Here is an 11,251-nt window from a genome sequence, read left to right as displayed (position 1 = left end):
ACTCATGCCTTTTCCCTTCCTGCCCAGATGACTCTTCAGATGAAACCTGTCTTGGGTTCCGTGGGTCTTCTCTCCAGGGACAAGGGTCTACATCCCCTCCAGCTGTGGTCAGGCTTTGTGAAGCAGGATACCTGCCAGTGGTTTTTTTCTGGCTCCTCTGAGGCTCTCTACCCAGCTTTCTTTTTCTGATGGAGCCGGTGACAAGGGAATGGGCCGCAGAAACCCCTTGGAGTGGGGGTGGAGGGCACCTCTGGCTTGTCCTGTCCCATAGGAGGAGTGGGGAATTGGGAATTAGGGTGGTACCCCCACCTCCACAGTTGGCCCTCTGCTCCACCCAGGCTTTCTTCCTCTCGGCCCAGCCCAGCTCAGGAAGTAGGTAGAAATAATTAACACCTAAGTGAAAACTCTTTCACCAAAGATTGTGAACTCCTCCATGAATTTGCATTTTCAACCTTCTGTCGCTAATTGTGGAATGCAAGCCTTTATCTCCTCTGAAAGGAATGGCAGGCAATGGAAATTAGGCAGAGAGAGGAGGGGGTCCTCTTTGTTCAGGGCCTCCCAAACGTTCTACCTCCAGGCCTGGTGCCGATGAAAAACCTGAGTGGCGGGGAGTGTCACCCAGAACCGTTGGTTTCCTCCCCGACTCTCCACGAGGTTTCTGGAAATGAGCCCTTGTAGCCCGGTCTGAGCTCTGTAGCCTGTCTGGGCCCTGGGGTGTCCCCCGTAAAGCAGGCGCGGCCCAGCCAGGTGCCCTGCCCTCAGGTCAGCTAACATGTGCAATGGGGATTGGAAGCCCAGAAATAGGTCTGAACTTGCTAAAAGGGGCTGGGCACTCCAGAGATGAGTGACCAGCATGAGTTGGGAGAACTTTTTGATTATCGATTAAATTTTTGAATGGGTAGAACATTCACCAAAAAATCCCAAAGGTTCAGAAGTGAAAAGCAAGTGTCCCTCTTACCCTTAGCTTCCAAGTCCCTCTCACTCTCTTTACATCGGTAGATCTGTACGTCTCTGTGCACATTTACGTTTAATGGCAGTCTACAGAACACACGCGTTCGTCCTGCTTTTTTCGCAAAGCGGTACTTTTCAGGCCTACTACTTGCTGTGAGACCTTTTAATATCATTAATTTCCTTGTGCTCAATCTCATCTGTAAAAGGGGAGACAATAAAAATATTTACCTCATTGGGCTGTTGTGAGTTAATTCATGTAAAGTCATTAGACCAGTGCCCAGCACACAAAGAGCATTATATAAGTATTAGCCGTTACTATTATCGTAGGAGTTAAAAATCAGTGAAGAATTTTAAGTTGTGTAAGGGGTAAATAAAAGAGAGTGAGGGAGAGAGAGACAGAGAGAGAATGAGGATTTAATATTATAAGAAAAAAGTGACTGATTCTCAGATTCTGATTTTGGAAGCTGAGATATGGTGAAAATACAACAATAACAACAACAGCTTCTATTTATTATCTATCTGCTACATCTCAGGTGCTATTCAGACCCCTGACTTACCTTATTTAAGGCCTGCAACGAAGCCTTGTGGGCAAGTATTATTATTCCCGATGTCGAGATGAGGAAACTGAGACTTAAATTATTTCTTACAGGAAAACAGACCAAGTCATAGAAGCTTGGTCTTTTGCGTTTCCTGCTCATGCCGACCATGGTAGTGTAACAGTCGACGTGTTTATGTGCTGATCAGCGCCGTACGTTGTATTTGCTTCTATGCTGTCCCCTGTGCGTGGCTCCAAGCGGCATGGTTTATGCTTAAATCAAACAAAAATCAATAAATATGGGAATTACTGACTGAGCCTCACCAATACCTCATGTATTAAAATTCAATATTTATTCTTATAACTATACTTCCATTTCCTCCCATGTGTGGATTCATATTTTTCAAGTACTGTTAAAGAAATGTTCCTCAACTTCAGTATATTATTCTATCCCTAACAATACTCTAGACTGAGAGATCACAGAATAAAAATGATCTAATAATAGTTCAAGTTTTTGGTTCTCTCCAAATGCCATTTAATAAGGCATTCGTTGAAGCTGATTCTTTCTAGGGTAAAGCATCATTTTGGTTTCTCAAATGGGCGACACACAGCCTTACCCCCTTAAACATAGTGTGGATAGCCTCGTCTGACCTTTCTATCTGGCTCTTGGGCATCACCTCAGTGGTGCCCTCTGCTTTTGGTGCCTTTGACCGGCCTTTCTGCCATCAGTCAGTTTACTCTGACATACCTCCTAATCTGCAGTTTTTAATATGCTGCACTTGGAGAAATCAGCAGTTGACCAGTCTTGATGTGACTGTGTGTAAAGCCAGAACTGACAAAGGCCGAGGGAGAGTCAGTCCTGCAGGAGTAAAGAATGACAACTGTTTTAGAGGCATCTCTCACCTGTACTCTGGGTTCTCTGCTTTCTAGGTAGTTAGAGCTACAGGACGCTTAAACCATGGTGCATGTTCACAGTTGGTTCCTCGTCTGTGGTTATTACGGGATACATAATACAATGGGATATTATATACATCATAATACGGGACACAAGAGCAGTGAGGAAGACATTAGCAGGAGGCGGCCCAAAGGGATGTTTGGTGACTCCAAATGCGGTGGGCTTTGTCCCTTTCCTCATGTGCAGGAGGGCAGCGCGGCCCCTCACCAGTGGCCTCCTCCCTCCCCACCAAAGCGTGGAACCTCAGTTACCTGCAGAAGGGTTAGCACTGTTTTGGGGAACTGGCAGGCAGGGTTAGTGGTCCCTGTGCTATCCTAGCTCAGACTCTTCCCACTTGAAGAGCTAGTTCAGGGAGCAATAACAACCTTAAGCAAATACACGACTTAAGATTCCACTGGTGGGTTTTCTGATGAAGACGAGTCATAAGAAAGATTGTTCAATGAGCTGGAGAAGTGCCATTGTAAGTTCTGCCAAATTGTTCTGGGTCTCTTGTTCTGTGAACTGTCTGTTCCCCTCCTTTGCCTACGCTACTGAGTTATACTTGCTGATCTTGCCGATTGGGGTGTGAGCTTTGTAAAACAGGAAACTAACCTTTTATCCGTCATTGACTGAAAATGATTTCTCTTCTTATCTTATTTTGTTCACAGCATTTATTTTTGCCATACACAAATTGTACATTTTTAGGCATTCAAATGTGTCAATTGTTTCTTTTGGCTTTAGAGTTTCTTGGTTTGCTTAGAAAAAACTTCTCCACTCAGATTATACATTTTACATGTTTCCTTTGAGATGTTTTATGGTTTCCTTTTTAAAATTTAAATCTTTGATCCAACTAAAATTTATTTTGGTGTTAAAGATTGAGGTAGGGCTCTAACTTCATGATTCTTCCCCTATCTAATTAGCGACAGTCCCCAGATCATTTCCTGAATGATCTCTTTCCTCACTAAATTGAAATGCCACTTTTATTATAAACTAAATTTCTACGCGTATTTTACTCTATTTACAGTCCCCTCATATTCTGGTACTGTCTATTTTTTTCTCCTCTTTAAACTGTTTTAATTATTGTGGTTTCATGATGTATTTTAATAACAAGTATGAGTAATGCTACTTGTTATTCTTTGGACTTTTTCTAGCTATTTTCACATGTTTATTTTTTCAGATAAATTTTAATAACATTATATCACCATCCGCAATCCTCTCGGTATTTTAATTGGAAGTCAATTGAGCATTTACATTAATTTAGAGAGACTAACATCCAAAAAAAAAAAAAATCATGTGTTTTCATTTATTCCAGATTTCTTTATGAAGCTCATTAGGGCTTTAAAGTTTTCTTCTTATGGATGCTATAGGCGCTTCATTAAATTTATCCCTATGGATTTTATCTTTTCAGCTGCTATAACAAATGAAATAGGTACCCCTCATATTTTCAACTGGCTGTGTGACTTTAGGCAGATTATACACCCTCTCTAGGCCTCTTCACTTAAAGCTAGCTGGGGATACTATGAAATAGTCCTTAACTATATGCAAGATACTGATATTTTCAAGGGCGGCTTTGCCCTCATTGCATTTTCATGAGAAAGACCTGGGGTCAGCTCAGTTTCTCTGGTCCCAGCTGTGCAAACGAATACATGGGTCAACCCTAATTGAAGCCTCTGCGTGTCCTCTGCCCCCTCCAGTGATTCACCGAGAGTCAACTACACCCCTGCAGGCGGGATATCCCGGCGGGATGGGCAGTAGCTTTATCCACACCCAGCCACCTTTACTGGGCATCTACCACGTGCCAGGCCCCGTGCCAGCCTCTGGATGGGGCCATTGGCTGTTTATCTGAGCAGGGCGGATAACCACTTTGGATAATTCATGCCTTTAAGTGCAATTTGTGTTTCAGAATTGATTCTGAGTTTATTTTGGCCTCAGTGTACGCTGAGCAGATGAACTAGTCAAGGGCCTTTTCTCCAGGGTGCCACGAAGACACAGCCAGGGCATGTGGCGAGATGCTCAGCATTATTTGGTAGTACTAGATGGAGAAGATGCTCAGAGAGAGAGAGAGCCCTTCTTAGAGAGACTCTGATTTTAAAACTAAGAATGTCAGGGCTGGCCAGCCTGGGAAAGCCAGTTCAACCTCCCTCTCGGTGGAATCTCTTCCACACTTTCCTGCTGCCCGCGCACCCCACTGTGTTGACCACGGGGTGACAGACTCACACTCCTTGCTAATTCCAGGAGGGATGCATTGAGGCATTTCTCGCACTTATCAGCTAGCCTAATTGTTTCTTTAATTGAAAGTCAGCAGATAAGCGCAGGTTTCTTTCCCATGCAAAAGAGGCTTGAACTAGAAGAAATAAGCCAATGGCATAAAAAAACAAATGCTAGCTTTAGCTTGGCTTTGGGGAAGGAGGGCTTTGTGCTTGTGTCCTTGCATAATAATGTATTTGAGTTAATTTGACTGGTGGGGGTGCTAAGTTAGCCAAACACTTTAATAAGATTGAAACAGGATTGAGGCAGGCTACTTTCAGGCCTCGCATTGATAAGAAGGGACTGGCTAAGCCCTCTTTTCTTTAAGGAAACAGCCCCCACACTTGTGCAGGCCAAAATAATTAAGTAATTAGCAAAGGCATTTGTCAAAATGCCCAGTGGGGCTGACGAAAATGACAGCTTTGAGAAGGATGAAGAGTTTGCAAATAGCATTTTCTCCAAGCTCCAGGCTGGGGTCAGGCCTGGAGCCTGCGAGGAAAACGCATGCCTGGGACTCCAGGGTCCCAACTCAACCTTTGGGGTTCAAGTTCACTTCCCTGTGGCAAAAGCCAAGCTCCTATTTCTAAGGAGCCTTTCTTGAAAGGCCTTTGGAACATCAAAGAGCTCTTAACATGCAGCAAGTAAGTGAAAAATAAGGGAGTCATTTTCCTTTTCAAAGGATTGAAACCGTTAAACAGCCAAGTCCGTGGTGGAAAAAGCATTTGAGGTTTATTAAAATTAAAAGACTGGGGAAATAGCTGGAGGTTATGAAGCCGTCATCATCGCCAGCAGTGAGCTACCTCTACCTACCGTGTGCAACGCAAACTCCTGGGTTTTCTTAAGGCCATAAGAACCACTACCCTTAAGAGGCTTACTTATAGTGTTTGCTGTTGTAGGGTGAGTTAAAGATTGTAAGTCAAGGGAAATTCTCTCAACATTAAGAGAAAAGCAACAGTGATAGGAACAACTACTAGGGGCACCGTCAATATGTCAGGCATGTGATATTTCATTCAATACCCACAACCCTACGATGTTGGCATTTATTTTTCTCCTTTAATAGATGGAGAAACTGAGGCTCAGAGAAGTCAGGAGACTTAGAGCTGAGATGCAATGTAAAGAAGAGATTAAGGGCAAGGGAGTCATAATAATCTGGTGTCAGCAGAGTCTATCTGTATAGGTCAAAGGGGATAAGAACTGAGGACAATTCTAAATCTAGAATCTAGAGTGGTTGGGGACCAGAGAGTGGCCTTTCGATGGAGTGAAATGGGAGGGCAGACATCATGAGACCAGGGAGTCAAGAGGGAGTCTCCAAAAACAGCAAGGGGAGAAACATCACTATTGGTCCAGTTCAGGAAGTCTCCCAAGCCAGGGGAGAAGCTCGAAGAGAGGGAGAGTTTGAAGATGCCAGAAGAGGAGGGAATATTTGCGAAAGGCAGGTTCTTTCTGGAGGAGGTGGCCCAGAGAGAGAGACACGCAGCTTAGAAAGGAGGTAGCCATGTGGTAGCGGGGATTGGGGAGAGGACAGTTGACTGTTTCTGGAAAGAAAGACAAAATGAAGGAGAGATTGTGTAAAGTTATTGTGAAATTTGAAGTTAGAAAGGAGGGAGTTGATTCAGAGGTGCTTTTGGGGACACAAGAGGATAGCTGAGAGGACTCAGGTGGAGGAAAAGTGGACCGCATGGTACTGTCTATGGAGAAAGTCGAGTTAGGCCAAGAACCAGAGGGGCTGGGTGAGGGTGATAATGGGGTAGAGGTTGGAGATGGGGTTTTGGGGTCCAAGATCTGGGAGACAGAGTATTTCCACAGGTTTAAGTGATGTCGGGGCTGAGGGTGGGGGTGCCTGGAGCTGGGCCAAGATTGAAAGTCACAAGATCTTAGAAGAGCAAAGGTCATGGAGTCAGCAGACCTCTCCATGAATATTGAATAAATGATGACAGACAAGGGTATGCCAGGTACCCAAGTCTTCCAGGAACAATGCCAAGGATGATAGAAGAGGATGGTGACAAAGATGAGGTGAGCACTACATAGATGGTCGTGAGGGCTTTCGATGGGAAGAGTTGAGGCAGAGGTGATGACCTGGAGGACAAAGAGTAAACCTTTTCCTCTTCTTTTAAAGACAGTATGGCGGTAAGAAATATTGGGGCTTTCAGGGTCAAGACTAACCTGGCTTCTAATCCTGGTTCTCAACTTACTAATTGGGTGACCTTGGAGAAGTCACCTGGAATATCTCTGAGTTTTAAAACTCATCTACATAATGGGGGTGCCACCCCACTCATAGAATGTGTGGGAAGATTAAACAAGGTAATGATTGTGAAGAATCTACAACAGCACCTGGCACACAGCCAGTGTTCAGTAAATGGCAGCTGTCAGAAACATCTGTACTGGAAGAGACTGCAGGTCATCTGGTCCAATAGATGAGGAAAAGGAGGCTCAGCGAAGCCACAAATTAGGGAAGATGATGGAGTGCAGGACTCTGATCGAAGCCACATGAGGGTGGGAGTGTGGGACAGGAGAGATTCTGGAATCTGCAAGGTCCCCAGCCAGGTGCTGGCTTTGGGGACAGACCAGGGTTGTGTATGTGTTGAGGGTGTGTGTGCAGGTCATAACTCTTTCCTAGGAGATGAGAGCACACAGGGACGTAAAGCTTGCCTCCTAAGTATATGTGATACCTTCTAACCAGCCAAGCGAGCGTGTTGTCTGTAAGCTAAGACTCCTTGCCCATTTGCTCTTGATCTAAACCTCTTTGGTGAGAGGAATATTCCAGGTCTGTTCACATCTCAGGTCTCCAAGTTCAGACCCATCATGGTGGCAAGTCCTCTGCTTGGAAATTAATTTGCAGTTGCCAGTACTTACCTTTGTATACGCCCAGTTTCTCACACATAAAGTGCTCTGTAAGTGCTTACGGAATCAATGACTGAATAACCTCGTCTTCATTTTTGGTAGCAATGTTTTTCTATCCACTTCTGCAATTGGTTGGCTGTGTGGGGCGAAGGATTCAGGTTTAGGAGTTTGAGAAATGAGGGTTTGAATCCCACCTTTATCAGTTAATACTTGAGATTTTCTCCAAACGGCTTAACTTCACAAAGCCTCAAATTTCTCATCTATAAAGTAAGGACAATAATACTTAGTTTACCTTCTTTGATGATTCGGTGATCTGTGGCTGGAATGTCTTAGCATCGTGTCTGCCTGGCACTCTCAGTAATGGTGGCTATTTTTTATTGTCATCATACCACTGGGTTTGCAGCACACACAAATTTACCTTCTTTTTTATTTACTTAAAGCTGAGGGTCTCTCTTGTCCCACATTCTAAAAGGTGCTTTATGAGTGTTAAGGGACTGAAGACATCCCCGTTTCTCACCTCCAGGCCCCGCTTAATAATGCCACTTGGTTTGGCACTTTGGTCAAAGGAGAACCAAGAAAACAATCTCCTAATCGCAACCCTGAGACGCCTTTATCCTCAGGTGTGTCTGCCTTGGTGGGGCGGCCAGGTAAAGGCTTGCTTCAGGAGCCCTGGCATTTTGGGTGCTCACCTCCAGCAGGAGAAACCCTCTGCATGGAAATTACTTTAATTTGCAGTTGACAAAAGGCAAATTGCTGGCTTTTTTTTTTTTTTTTTACCCCCGCTTAGAGCCTGGAATGTAACCTTGCACAGCTGCCCCAGACATTCCAGGTGACAGCTTCCATTAGCCCAGCCCAGATTTCTAGCTTAAAGCGGGGGAGGGGGTAAAAACTTGAGTGATTTCACAAGGGGCAAAACTCCCAAACATAATTTAATTCTACCAACTTCTATCACTTAGAATTCTCTCCCACTCTTGTCAGCATACAAAGCGGAGTCGGTGTGGATTTCCTACCGTGTCTGCCTTTTTCTTTGCTTAACCTTCAATCTTGTATTACCACAGTGCACGGGCCTGTGATTCTCAGTTGGCTAGGAGATTCCATCCCATGATCTATCCGTGTTCGATCTGTGTGCGACTGGTTGTGAGGTCATGAGGGCAGGGCCTCCTTTGCTTTATTCCTTTGCGGGATGCCTGGGATGCAGTAGGATCTCAGTACATATTTGTCGAAAAATGAACGAATGAATGGGTGATTTCCAATTTTTCCCAAGGCCAGAGTGTCTTTGTCTGTCTAGTCATAGACTTCTATAGCATTCCAGAAGAAAGGGCATCCTTTAGATGCGGTGCTGGTTGCCTTCCACTTAAAATATGTCCCCGAGATGCCTGTCTGGGGCGGTTCCGTGGAATGCAGGCTGAATGGAATGCCTTTTAGGCTGTGAGAACCTGAGGCTACTGCTGCCATCTTGTGGACAGTATTTGAAACACAAGAGACGTGAGGGCAAGCGGCATTTGGCTTTTTACACCTTTTCGTTTTCCCCAAAGAAATCTTAGCTGATTCTCTTTTGTAATGCGTTAGGCCATACTTCCAGGTCCATGCTTAATTCATTTATATTACTCCTTTGAAGTCATTATAATAACAACGGCTCACATTTATTGAATTCTAGGCACTGGGCTTTAAGTGCTATGCTTCATATTGAAAAACATTCTAATGCCTGTGCTATCGTTACCATCTCTACTGTGGAGAGGAAATCCAGGCTCAGAGTGGCTGCGTGACTTGTGCCTGGCTAGAAAACTGGAAGAGAGAACTAGGATTTGATTCCAGCCTTTCTGGCTCAGGGCCAACTCTTGGCCATCATGCCACACTCTTTATTACTTTTTTTATTTTTGTTTTTAGTTCTTCTTCCCTTTCCAACCCCTGTTGGTACAGTGCATCTGTACTTGTAGTCACACCAGGTCTTAGTAATTTGTTTATGTGTTTGCTTCCCCAACAAGACACTGAGCACCAAGAGAGCTGGTCAGAGCTATTGAGTACAAAGATTTAGGTATCTCTGTGTACCAGCTATAAACCAGGACTATGCTAGAATGGGACAATATAAAGATCTGTTAAACTGGAGTCCAGGCATTCCTTATGTATAAGTGCCAGGGTTTGCAAAACTACAGGAAAGATGTGGAGTATGTTCCTGGATTATAATTTGTAATGAAGATTGACAAAGGTGGTGAGTGGAGGAATTAGAAATTTAGCTAGTTGTTTATAAACTTATTTTTATATAAACTGATTTCCCCAGCAATGCTCAGGTTAACTTTGACCATGATTAAATGCATTCATACATGCTTTTCTTTGCTCCTTACCCTGGATCACTTGACAAAGAGTTGCCCATGTGAGAAGCAGTTCACTGGCAGCTGAGGAGGTAGAAGGGAGGGAGAGTAATAGCCTCTCTCTTTGAGGTTCTCCAGGATGGGAAGGGGTCCGCAGTGAATATCGCATACTCTACGTAGCCTAAATTTTGAGTTGGACTACCCCAAACATGTCCTCTGTGTTTGATGAAAATTTATAGGCAGTTTTCTTTTGATGCAGTACTAAAGAGTAAAAAATCTGATTAAAATGAATAGATGTAAAATGAAATGCAGAAATTAGAATAAATTTATAAATTAAAGCTAAACTTTCAAAAGGCTTCAGACTTGCAGGTTAACCCCACAGGCCTTAAGTCCATTTCCCTGGGTATTAGGGTACTTTGGGATAAAAGTTCCCAAAGTGCCCCTGTGTCATTCCTTCATACAAATGCAGTGCCACACAAAGCAACTGAACTCAGGATAGCTGTCCTTTCTATTCTAGTCAAGGACTGAGTAAGAATCCTCATCACTGGCCAAGCACAAGGCTAAGTGCTTCAGAAATGTGAAGATAGTTAGAGAGGGCCTCTGCTCCTGTTGGGGCTGAGGGCTTTCTCAGCTCTAAGTACCAGCATCCTATGCAGTGACACCTGCAGGGGCTAAAGACAGAGAAACTGGAGATAAGAGAAGAAAAGAGAGCCTAAGAAAGAGCTAAAAAAGGGAGAGGGGAGGAGAGGAGGAGCAAAGAGAAAAGAGAGACTCTAGAGGAGGCGGTATAGAGGACCCCCAGATGCCTCGGAGACCCTCCCGAAATGTCTACCTTCAGGCCTTGAACCCAGCCCAAGCAAGCAAGTGCCCTCTCTGGGCCCTTCTAAAATGCCTGCCAGCAACCGTCCTTCACAGTTACTGCAAAGACACCTTACCTGCGTCCTGTGTGTCCCCAGCCTTGGCATCTTTGTTCTGAGGTCAGAGTTGCAAACCAAATATGATCACTATGATTAGTATTTTCATGCCACTGTGTTGTCTGAATGTGCCGGCCTCCTGGGCAGCAGGAGATGGGCACGTGACCGGGTTTAGAGTGAGAAGGCCGGTGCGAATGGTGGCAACCTCAAGTCCCTCCAAAACGAGTGAGACTGCGAGAGACTGACCGACGGGGCATGTGGCACTGGCTTGGACCTGCTTCCGTGTGGAGATGGCGTGATTTCCGTCCAGGTGCAGCTCCTGGATGCTGTCTCATCTACCTGCGGGCCTCGCAAGGACTTCATGGCCGCAGTCAGCAAGAAACCCAGAGACCAGATGGATGTGGCTTTGATCTTTCCATCATCTAGTTTGTTATCAAAAGTCTGGTGGGAAAGAAATAAAGCCATACTCTTCATAATAGTTATGTATGTCTGCTATTACAATATAGTTCTTCAAAGGATT

The 11,251-nt window shown here is 44.6% G+C and overlaps 1 long non-coding RNA gene across 1 annotated transcript; it reads right to left on the bottom strand.

Annotated features, from left to right (window-relative positions):
* Positions 1-969: 969 nt before the first annotated feature.
* On the bottom strand, positions 970-8,919 carry LOC112474116. The gene is made up of 4 exons (XR_003044290.1): positions 8,519-8,919; positions 7,571-7,644; positions 1,509-1,759; positions 970-1,148 (listed from the first exon to the last, which is right to left on the bottom strand). It is a non-coding gene; the product is annotated as an uncharacterized LOC112474116 (long non-coding RNA).
* Between the last annotated feature and the right edge of the window lie 2,332 nt (positions 8,920-11,251).

Source organism: Pteropus alecto, unplaced genomic scaffold, assembly GCF_000325575.1.
Source record: "Pteropus alecto unplaced genomic scaffold, ASM32557v1 scaffold88, whole genome shotgun sequence".
NCBI lineage: Eukaryota > Metazoa > Chordata > Mammalia > Chiroptera > Pteropodidae > Pteropus > Pteropus alecto.
Note: the sequence above shows the minus strand (reverse complement) of the source record. Positions and strands in the feature narration are given on the sequence as shown.